We start from the raw sequence: 12,282 nt of genomic DNA, 5'->3' as shown, positions 1-12,282 counted from the left end.
CTTTGGTAACAATAACTGTGAATTCTGAAACTTTGAACTAGACCCCTTAATAACCTGCCTATTGACTTTTAGATGTATCACACAGTGAAGAAAAAACATCTCATCATTTGTGGCCTGACTGAACTTGATCAAGCATATCCTAACTGACAATGACAGAAACTTGCATGATCTGTTAGGTATGGAACATAAAACCTATGTTCAGTTCAGCTACTCCATGAAGCCTCATAAGCTTTTTAGAGTTACACTAGGCTAATAATACATAGCTGCATCAATTGAGCCAAAAAAAAAAAAAAAAAAAAAAAAAAAAAAAAAAAAAAAAAAAAAAAAAAAAGCCCATTAAAGTGTTCCTTTTACATGCTCTAAAGACCTCTGAAGGGAGAGGAGGGGGAGAGAAGCAGAACTATATTTTTGTGTAGCGTAAGTAATAAGGGCAGAAGGACTTTGTGCAAACACCAGTACCTGCTTTTTGAAGAGAGCTAACAAACTGCAAATATCAGAAATTAATAAGATTAGAGGGTCAAAAACTAATAAAAATAACTGACTTGAAAAAAAGATCACCTGAATATGAGACATTTTCCCTACTCCATTACATGGCATTACAGTATTGCATCCGGTATTGTTACTATGAGGAACAAATTAGCAAGGAAGTTGACATTGTATCTGTGCCACACTGCCTGACAGACTGATCCCCAAGTGTATTCAATAATGAAATATATCATTTTAATAAAGGATAGTGAATATATTTGAAACACTAACATTTTACAAACTCCATTACTATTTTGTAAACTCCTAAATATTCACTGAAGTTGTGAGGCTTATTCATTAACTCTCCTCTGAGTTAGGAATGTAAAAGCATCCCAGCTAAACAACCTGCCTGTGGGTACCCATGCCATGACAGATGAGTCCTTTGAGTGAAAAACCCCTGTCCACCCCTGGTCTTCAAAACACCAAAAGCTGTTTTATTCACAGGCTGTACATGAATCATCTCCATGAAGTTTTCAGTGAAGGCACTGAAGTTTCAAGCTTTATTTTAAATCATATTATTCAGAGGATAAAGGACTCAAAATCCCTAGACTTTCATAGTATTGTATGTCATTGGACAGTATTGCTAAGAGAGATTATGTACATAAAATCATCGCAACACACATCTGATCTTGTCCTGTTTTTTATTTCTCGCATTTTCCATAACCCACACACACTGCAGCCACAACTGGTAAAATCCGTACACTTCTGAATGAAGTTTCTTTGGGTTCTCTTTCCCAGGACTCAGGGATGTAATCTCTGACTTTTCTGCCATGATTGCTTTTCCTCCCCTTCCCACTTCCGGGAAAATTATTTTGTGCATTCTCTCATCCCCTGCACAGTCAAGATACAGTCAATTATTCACCTTCTGAAGTTCTCTACATCCCTCTGCTCCAACCTGGGCCTCCTCTTGGAGAGCTTAGCATTCAGTATTGTATACCTGCCAGGACTGATAATGCCACTGGGACAGGTTCTTGTGTGGCAAAATGCAGAAGGCAATACATGACATTGCAGCAATTCCAGCTTAAACCAGCCTGCTCTTCTGACAGCTGAGAACACACTGATGACAAGTAGTTTCTCACCTTCTTGAGTCTGTTAAGATTTAAGCCAGGATGTTACTCTGGACAGGTGAGATAAGACTCAGGAGTTATCACGTGATTATAGCCTGATCCTGAGCAAAGAAAGCCATGTTGCCTGAGCTCAACATCAGCTTGAAACTCTCTCAAAACATCAGCTAGCGCATTCAGGACCAAATCACTGCATCTCTCTATTATGGGACAGGTCATGAGCTGCTGGTGGGACTCTGCTGTTGGCTGCTCTCCACAATGGGTTGGCAAATGAGCAATATGAGGTCATGACAGTGCTGCACCTTCTTCCACTGTGCTGGCTGGGCATCCTCAGCAAGCTTTTCCTGAATAATTTCTGGATATTGAGCTAACATAAGCGTAAAACTGCAGCTTCAGATCTAGCTTGCTTTACACAACCATGAATATAAACTAAACAATTACACATACACAGATATTTTCCCCAAAGCTAATGCAAGTAATTTTTCTTTTCCAGCTGAGTTAGGTGAGAAGAGTTCCAAATTATTTGTTTTGGTTTTGACCCCATGAATTTGCGTTCCTGCCATGGATTCAGCAAATTCCAATGAAGGTAAATGGTGGTCAGAGTTATGAAGGCCTGGAATAACAGTGGAATAACACACTGACACTTATGCTGATTGCAATAAAAAGGTGACATTTTAAGAAAACTATGTTCAAATGCTAATGCTTGAGGAATGGGTTGGCTTTTATTCTCAGCATTCAGCCAGACTTCCTCTGAAGCATGACTAATGTTCTTACATATTTTTTTATCTCATTCTAGAAAACAGGGATGTAAAAAGGAGAAAATGCACACAAACATTTTCTCTGAGTTTTGTTGCTAGTTTGGAAAAGCAATCTACTTTGGAGAAACAATCTTATCTCTATAATTTTACCTCAAAAAGTTTTTAAATAATAGTCAATGTCTGTGTCAGACTGACACCTGCACTAAAAAAGAAATATTTCTTCATGATAAAGGAGAATAGCTTAAAAAGCAAGGAAGCAAGCAAGAAAAAATAAATAAATAAATAAATAAAATGACAAGCTTCATGACAAGACATTTAAATGCTCTCATACTCATCCCTAAATATAATAACTGTATTCTATTAATTCAAATTCTAAAAATTTCTGTACTTTGAATAAACAAACAAAAACCACATACAATAGGTGTCCTTAAAAATATCAGGAAGTAATTTTTTAAAGAGAAAGTGCCAGTTTTATGTTACTTAGTATTTTTTCTGCTTTGATGTAAAAGGAAATTTCCACTGCACAGATGAAGGCCTGCCTGAAGCAAATGTGAGCCATCTGGCAAACGAAAGAAATACAAATGGCCTTGATGGATTTTGAGGAACACAGGCAGAGCTGCAGGGAAGACAGGCCTACTACAGATGATCCCCAGTTTTCTAACAGCCCAGAACATGGATGTACCAGTGATGCCATGAAGCACACAAATGCTTTCCTGTTCAGAGAGTTCAGGCATCTGGACAGATAAGAAATCTGAAACATCTCTATCAGGCATGAAACAGTCATACAGTAGTATCTTGCTTAAAACTTGGGCTACTACGAAACCAAAATAGCACTGAATGAATTACTCCTTGACTCAATAATGTGCTGTACTCCCGATAATTTAAAATTGCACTTACTCCATAATTAAATTTTAATTAATCTTTTTATTGTTTACCTATTTATCAGTTAAATGTTCTGTTAAAAGTTCAATTTGCAATAAATTGGTTTTTGTCTTGGTGCTAAAATAAAATTCCTGATCCATGAAATCCTTTCCTTCCATATACAGACCCAAGGTCTCCTGTTCAAAAATACAATGTAAAATGGATTTTTATTCATGAGCAAAAAGAAGTCAATAAGTATGACAGTATCTGGCAGCCAAACTACATATTTTATAGGGTTACTAAAGGAACATCTGCAGTCAAGTATTTGTTTTATAGAACTATTCACCATATTATTTCTAAGGTGGACATGAGTTCATAGAGAGGTGGAAGGAAGTTTGATTGTTTGAAAATAGGTATAGCTTACTTTTTCATCTGAAAAACTGAAAGAGGAGAGCAAAACCAAAAGAAAGTATTTACATGATTAATAATATTTTTTTTAAAAAAAGATTTTTATATATATGTATATATATAAAAGAAGCTCTACCAGGAGCACAGGCCTCTTTTTATTCCTTGTGGGACTAGAGAAGAGAGGAAGAGGGAAGACTGCCAGTAGATAAAAGTAAGTATCAGATAAGAGAATCCTAGTCAATATATTTTTCCCTTCAATCAAAATATTTTTAATACATACAGTCCTGTCTCTTTCAGGAGACATATGTTATTGGAAAGATTAGTTTTGCAGTACCTATTGCTTCTGCCAGCCTGCATCAAAGTAAATTTAGAGATGTGCTGACAGTCTAATACCTGCTATCAGGTTCTACCTGTAGATAAGAGGTGAAAAAACATCTGTTGAAGGCCACCCTTAAAAAAATATCCTGGTTGGTTAGATTCCAGTAAGTTTCTTAAAACTCAATCTGCCAAGCAAATTCTTTACAATAGTCAAATGTGAGGGAATCAAAGCAAAACAAACAAAAACGAGGAATGTTTTTCTAATTTTAAAATAGAGAGTGATCATTTCTGATTTTATCTTCTATATTTGCGTAAAGATAATCTGTGAAGCTCTTGTTCTTAAAAGCGACTGGATGGAAAGCAGTGTTGCATCTGACTGTTCTTCTAAATAGCAATTATGTAGAGAAGAAAAAGAGCAGAGGAAGAGTATGCAAAACCCCTACAATCTCAAATGCTTTGTTCTCAGTTCCGAATTCTCCTTGCAAACAAACAAACATACATACAAAAACATTTTCCCACTTTCTCTTTCAGTTTCAAATCATGCCAACCCACAGAAGTCATTCACATTTCTCCCACTTCAGCTCTTCAGCAAAACAAATGTGCTATCTGTTGCCTATTACTTAAACTAGACCATTAGAAAATGGTCCTCAATAAATACAAACATGATCCTCATGCAATATATGAATGAGTGCGCATGTGTGCATGCACTTGTGAACACACACACACAATTCTTTTCCTTACAGTTAACAGGTGACTTTCTTCCAAAGGGAAGTGGTAGGCACTCCAATTCCATCACTATCACACGTGCTCAAAAAAGAATATGACATTAAATATTGTATGTCATTCTCATATGATATCTCGTATTTCTTGTATGTGATTCAGTCTTATGTAGAGGTACAGAAATAGCTCAGAAAAGCAAGGGTCAGAACAAAATAAAACAGTAGAAGAAACACTTCACGAAAAGGCAGTTCAGCTCCCTCCACAGTGCATGTCCCTGCATTTATTAGTTCAGGTGTTAAGTGAAATCTCAGGACCCACAGATTTTAATTGGAATTATAATAGTGGAAAGTCTATTTATAAAACATCAGGAATTAGTGTTCTTAAATAAAGAGTCTGTGTCTACAGAAAGTTATGCTTATACCAGTTTTCAACACAAAAGGGCTCAGTCTCGGCCAACAGTATTTCTGCTAAGTACAAGAAGTTGTGAAAAACAAATAGAAGAAATACAGATGTCTTCCTGAATTATAGATAGAGAATTTAAATTCATTTACAAAACTTCCTGGATCACAAGCAGATTGTTCACATTCATTTTTCTTAATTTTCCAGCGTGTTTGATCTTTCACAATTAGATAAACATCTCAGTTATTTCTCTCAGAACTTTTTGCATTCTGATTTCTAAGTTTTTTAACTGTAGACAACTTACTAAAATAGACAACACTAACTGAATGTTTACATGTGAGAACATTTTTTTCTATGTGTAATTTTATTTCTTGTTTGTATATATGCATTTTTTCCCCCTAGGAAGTTGTATTCAATATGAAATTACCTCAAAATTGTCTATTACATCTACTCACAATAAACAGTCTCAGAGATACAATTTCAAGAACCAAGATTAACTAGAATACACCAAGAGGAGAAGGCATATTTTCTAGTTTTAATCAAGAACATCAAATAACATCTGAAAAATGTGCAGTAATACCTGAGAAGCAAATAATACAAGTGTACTGCATGTAACAAGGAATAGCCTCATGTTTTAAGGGATTTGAAAAAACCAGTCATTGTCTTTACTTAAAAATTGAGGGAAACTACTTGACAGTTACATCCAGAAATTCAGTTTCTTCAGATTAAGATGAAACAGATCTTCCAAAAAGAATGGGAGGACATTTCCACACATAACAGCAAATTCTCTCTAATTTTGCAGAGCTAAATACAAGTGATTATTTCTCTCCAGAAAGTATTCATGAGACTGCACTATGTTAAGTTTTGGCTCCCCAGTACAAAAGAGAGATTGCCAAACCAGGTTAGGTCAGGTGGAGAGCCACTAGCCTAGTCAAGAGGCTGGAGCAGATGGTGCAGGAAACCTCTATTTGTTTGGCCTGTAGAAAAAATAAGAAAAGTCTCCAACTGCTGTTTTCTATCTCCTATCTAACTATCTCCTGGAGAGTTATACAGGATGTTAAGCCACAGTCTGTTTGGTGCACAGTGAAATGACAAGATGTAGTGGCCGTAGGTTGCAGCAAATGAAATTCTGATTAGATGAAAGAGAAGTAAACACACAGATAAGAGTCCATAAATATCTAGGAGATGAGCAAACATTTAGCCATCATGTAAGCAGAAACTGGCAAGTGTACTAGAGGTCCCACTGGCTTGCACTACTCTGAACAAGAAATTGGAAGGTTGTCTCTCCCATATTTTCTGCTTACATAGCAATATGCAAATCAGTTCATACTACAGATAAATAATCTTCAAAGTCTACTCAATCTCACTATGCTTATCAGAAGAGAAGGAATTTAGTGATCCTCTTTCATGAACAGTTTAAACTACGAAACAAGCAGCAGGTACATTACATTACATTTACATGCAGGGAAAAAAAAAAAAAATCAATCTATTTATGGAATTCACACTGACTCAGCGCCATCCACGGAGATGTTTTAAAGTAATTTTAACAGTTCAGAAAAAAAAAAACTCATACCTTTGGTAAGTACCTAAAGACAGTACTTTAAGGTAATTGGAAGGCCAGGAAAAGCAGTCTCTTACTGACAATTTCTTACTGTCTTAAATATTTAATTAATGATACCACAGCATGTTATAATAAATAATGATTTTGCATTGTTTGGATTTTTGTGTCTATTTTAGGCAGAAATATAAAGCTTCTTAATATTCCTTAAAACAAACTGGTTTACAGTGGAGATCAAATTCTTAATTAACAAAATATTTATATATACATAGATGTAATTTAAGCTTCCATATACTGCCCTACTAATACACTGAAAGCTCTATTTTAGAAGGTTGGTCTTCAAGACATTACATATTTGATTTTAATTTAATAAACTACAAAAATACTTCAAGTGCACAACACTGAGGCATTTCTCAAGAAGACAGAAAAGCTGGCCACCAAATGACTTGAAAGAAACAGTGTGAAATAATATAACCATAACTTGATTGAGATTGTCATTAGACATGTAAAACAGTCAGCAGAATTTTTTTTGTATACTAAGAGGAAATCTATTGGTTCAATTTATCTATGAAACAGTTAATACAAGAAATATTTCCATATGCATCAATATGGAGACAGTTAATCTTATATTCAAGATTTATATTATGTTAAATAATTGTCATCCTTTAATGTTCTTCGTGAAAATACATTGTTGTGGAGGTCTCAAACGATTGATTCTTTTAGAAGAATCCCTTACAATTACCTTTACAAGGGAATTCTACAACTGATATTTATTTTATAGATGTTTTCTCTAAATGGAAAGAATATTTTTAACTTTCAAATAAGACTGACATGACGTTTGATAACAAGGAGTAAACAAACTGAGTTCATTAGACAAAAGTTTGCTTTGTGAATAGTAACATCTAGCTATGAATAAACTGAAATGATTGTAGATGTGTTAACACAATTATTACCATTATTATGGATTAGCAATGCAGAATGTTGAAATGGCCAAAAAATGCCGTGTAGGAGCTGTATCTTTACATCAAAAAATAGTATGGTTTTGTTTGTTTGTTTGTTTTTGTTTTGTTTTGTTTTAGTTGTCTTAATAAAAGCAGAAGCAACGAAGTATTCACTGAAGGGTGGAATTACCTCATTCCGGATGGAGTTACATTAATGCAAGTAGAATATCAATCAGTAGAAGGTATCAAAGATGAAAGTCGGCAAATCCATACAAGTATAAAACATAAAGAAATCACAATTGATTTCTGAAAATCTACAGCTACAATGCAGATCATCCAAAACCTGTTATGGATGAGAATTCCAATAACATTGAGCACTCAGAGCTTTGAGGAAGTTTCTACAGAAAGGCAGTAAAGGGTAGCAAGCCCAAAAGGGAGGGAGTCCTAGCTATTTGAATGGATTTGGCTTCGAGATCTTCATACAAAATTTTCTGGGCAAATCTAATGTGGAGAAGGAGCAAGAAGTAATTTCTGTTCCAATTATCCAAGTCTTTGAAAGTATTTCACTGGCTTAAAGACTTGACTAAATAGGAATGTGAAAGTCACAGAAAAACAAACAAACAAAGAAACAAAGCCAGAGCTTATTTTATCTTCTTATTTTCACAAAAGCAACACTGTTAAGAAATAATGTTTTTTAATCTTCTGCCTTGTAAGAACACACCCATCAATATTAATTGGAATTTAGTCTCCCAGTCTTTACAGTAAACAGCTAATAAAAGAATAACATGCGTACTGGCTGACAGATAAATAAGCCACTGATCAAATATTCCCCTTGTGTGGAACTAGTGCAAATTTCACTGAAATGAATGAAATAGCCATGCTTAACATCAGAGGGAAAATGTAGTCATTTTCTCTTTTCTATATCAGGAAATCCTGGTGAAAATTTCGATTCACCTTGTCTCAAGAACTAGCTGATGGTCTCAAAAATGTGAAGACTACACACGATGCAGGAAAATCTTCAGGCTGTTCTGAAATATACACTTATACAAACTTCCACTCTCCTGACTAAGCAGTTCAAAATTCAGGATAAAATCTGTAGAAGTTTTAAAAAGCTTTTGTCCTACAGACAAAGGAGATTGACACATACAGTTTAGCTTTTGGAAATATTATGAAAATTATTTTTTATGACACACTAAGAATTCCTTTTTACACTCACCTTTTCAGGACCTGTATCTTATTATTGTCCATGTGAAGAAGAAAAATCAGCACCAAAACTTTTGATTTTGAACTCATTCTGATACAACTGTATCAGAAACTAATGGTATTAGCTAGGATGAATAAACTAAAATGGAATTTAAAACATATATTTGTAGCTCACAAAGCAAGCAGAAATCATGTCTTCTCTGACACTGATCTAATATATTCTAGACTCATGCATACCAGCTTAGTGTAGCATACAGAATATACATGAATACAGATAGATTTAGCTTTATGATATGTGTACAATGTGTATGACTTCTGAGAAATAGAGAATTAAAACAAGTGAAATGAGGACAGAGTCAGAACCATCTGTAGGAGCCTTGTACTAAAACAAGAAGTTTCATATTCAGTTTTTCTCTCTGTAATAAATTTATTATTTCTAAATTCCAATTTAAGTGTAATGATGAAATATGATAAGCAACTTTAAGACATTCACTACAATGGAATAGAACATACGAATAAATGCAAAATATCTACAAAAAGTATATAAATTTAACCTGATCAACACCAGTTCAAATACCTGAAACATGTAGGTTTTGAGTAAGATTTTATTAAGTTTTATAATCATTAATTTAGACATTGAAAGGGATCTGTCATTGAAAGTGATATTGGATGTCATATATTTTGAAACAGTAAGCACAGTCTGTGTGTCTGTTCTAAAATATTGGCCTTGTTGTTATTGCAGAGCCTCTGTGACTCAGAATATGTCAAGTATATAAAATATGCAATATATAAAATACTATATACTAAGTTACAAATATACTACATACAAATACACTATATATAATATACTATAATATATTTACAAGCATATCAAATATAGTATGTGTAATACTACATACTATATTATATACAAATACACTGTATATAATTAGTATATATAATTTTCATTTGATTTGCTATTCCTGCTAAACTATTCTTGGCAAAGAAAAAAAAAACAAAAAACAAACAAAAAAAAGCCAATACCATCTTCACACTAAAATGCAATACCAGCCAATCCGATCATAAATTAGAGTACTTGGGGTGGAGGTGGGGGGAACAAATCAGAGAAACTATTAAGAGTTTCCCTCTCACTGAAATTCTGTGCCAACATTGTGTCAACAAGAGGGGATTTATTCTATCAAATCTTTCCGTTCAGCTATGCACTTCCTGTTAATTAGATCAATAGCTGTGTCTATTAGGAGCCAGTTTAATATTCTTAATTAAGGTTCATTTAAGGTTCATTCTAGTTACAAGGTAGATTTTTTTCTGATCTTTTAAAGATCACTTTTTATACTTAACATTAATTTGTAGGTAGAAATTAATCTACATTTAAGATTTATGTTTGAAATAAAGAGTAGTCGCAACACAGATAGTGAAAACAATTATATTTTAAAAAAAAACTGTTTGTTTTTTTTTTTGTTTTGTTTTGTTTTTTATCCCCTTAAAATGCATATGTACTTGCATTTATTAACAATATTGGTATAGCTTTCTGGACTTTTATGGAAAGAAATCCACCATATGGCAATTCATTCTCTCTTAGAACCTATCCCTTTATCTGTTTTTAAACAGAAAAACTATTATAAACCTTGAAAAGGAAGAAGTATCTTAGAACTGTAAAATCCACGTTAATCAAGAACACGTTTAAATACATAATTACCAACAAAAAGCACTGCAGACACCAGAATCATCAACTGTTGTGAAACCAGCAAGATTTGAAGGTGCTGAGAAATGTACTCAAATAAGTTTTTTGTTTAAAAGCTGAAAAGAAGCCATCAGACTACTTCCTTTAAAGAGATCAGTTAACCTGGCAGCTTAATGGCTTGGCTTTAAACCAGTTCTTAGGAGTTATCTCTGGCAAATATTCCATACTGAGTAGATACCATGTTCTATTTGATGAACAGAAATAGCCTGAAGCTTCACAATTCTTGTTTTATCATAAAGAAAAAGATTTACTGAAGGAAGGAGATGCACTACTGATGAAGTAAACAGTCAGATAAATTTCTGTTTACTATGCACTTTGTTTGATTTTTTTTTTTTAAATGAAGCAGGCAAATAAGAGGATTTTCCTTGCAAATCCTTGCAAATATGAGGATAATTATCTGCAGAAAATGAAGATTCCCATGTAATTAACATTAAAAACTAGGTCTTTAACTGTAACATACAATGCCATGAAGCACATGATGAGAGTACAATATTGCATTTGAGTTCATACTAGGAGTAACTCAGAAAAAGACTTATTTTAAGTAATATTCTAAGTATTTTGTCTTTTTCTGGCAAAACAAAAATCTAGGGCAAAAGTTGAAGCAATTTACCTGATCTTCTTAAACCTTTGTGTTGTTTGGAATAGGATCTGCTGCTATGGTCTATGTAGAATTTCCACAGTGAAAATGTAAAATGTAATTATAATATGTTTTACATACCAAAAGAAGTATGGCTTAAAATGTGCCTGACATGAGACTCCATCTTCCTGTCCAGTTCTTTCATTCATCCAGAAAGCAAACTAGAGAAAGCTGCTATTTAAACTCTAATATATACAAGGAAACAAATCTAAGTTTGACATCCTAACTCCTACAAAATTTGACTTTGAAGTAAAGCATGCTGATGATAACCTATAATAAAACTAAATGCAAAATGTACTTTTCTAACTACATTTCCACTAATTTTTGAAGGATAAAATGTGTGAATAGATCTTTACTTTCAAACAGAACTAGCATGTAATTACAGCTAGCTCCAAATAAAATCAAGAATGGGGAAAAAAAAACAATGGAACATTTATGAGAAACATGTAATAATATGGGCAGCATTTTTTTTTCTATAGCTACGACTTTAATATAAGTTGGTTTAAAGAAATAATGAATTTAAGCAATGTCAAATAAAAAATGCAGAACAAGAAATCCTTATTTCTGATTAGCAGCACACGTATCATGGCATTTTACACTCCAGAAAGATATCTAAAAACTCCTAAGCTTAGTTTCCTTTACTTTACATTCATATAATTATTTTCCAGAAATCTCACCCTCAAGACCTGAAATCAGTTTACTGGACAGTGCTAATTTCTTATGAGAATAGCTTATTATATTGGATAACTTCCATTTATTACTGGAATTTAATTTAGACTTTAATTTCATTTTAATTAAATTCTTCCTACATGTTGAGAAGACCTATATCTAACCACATTCAACTTCACAAATGACTTTATGTTAACAACTAATTTATCAATTCTCTCCATAGGGACTATACGTACAGCATGAAATCACAAGACCAAAGGAGAGAAAGAAAGACAAAGCCCATACAACAATATTACGACGTGTCAAGAAGGAGGGGGAGTCTTTACGTACTTAATTCATCTCAATTAAGGAATCAGTGACATCTGTTTATAAACAGTCATGCCACTTGTTATCATATAGTCATACTACTGAAACAATACTAAACTCAAAAGAGAAAGAAATCAGTTGTATTTGTTAGTTAACACTACTGAACCCTAGAGT

The 12,282-nt window shown here is 33.5% G+C and overlaps 1 long non-coding RNA gene across 1 annotated transcript in view; it reads right to left on the bottom strand.

Moving 5' to 3' along the window:
- Window positions 1–278: 278 nt before the first annotated feature.
- The window catches only part of LOC128080739 (uncharacterized), a 32,224-nt gene continuing 20,220 nt past the window's right edge, over window positions 279–12,282 (bottom strand). The window contains exon 2 of the long non-coding RNA XR_008206865.1: window positions 279–347. This is a non-coding gene — a long non-coding RNA (uncharacterized LOC128080739). The remainder of the gene's footprint in view (window positions 348–12,282) is intronic.

This window comes from Tympanuchus pallidicinctus, unplaced genomic scaffold (assembly GCF_026119805.1).
Source record: "Tympanuchus pallidicinctus isolate F22 unplaced genomic scaffold, pur_lepc_1.0 scaffold2, whole genome shotgun sequence".
Lineage (NCBI taxonomy): Eukaryota > Metazoa > Chordata > Aves > Galliformes > Phasianidae > Tympanuchus > Tympanuchus pallidicinctus.
The sequence above is the reverse complement of the archived record's forward strand: the minus strand, read 5'-3'. Positions and strand labels throughout refer to the sequence as shown.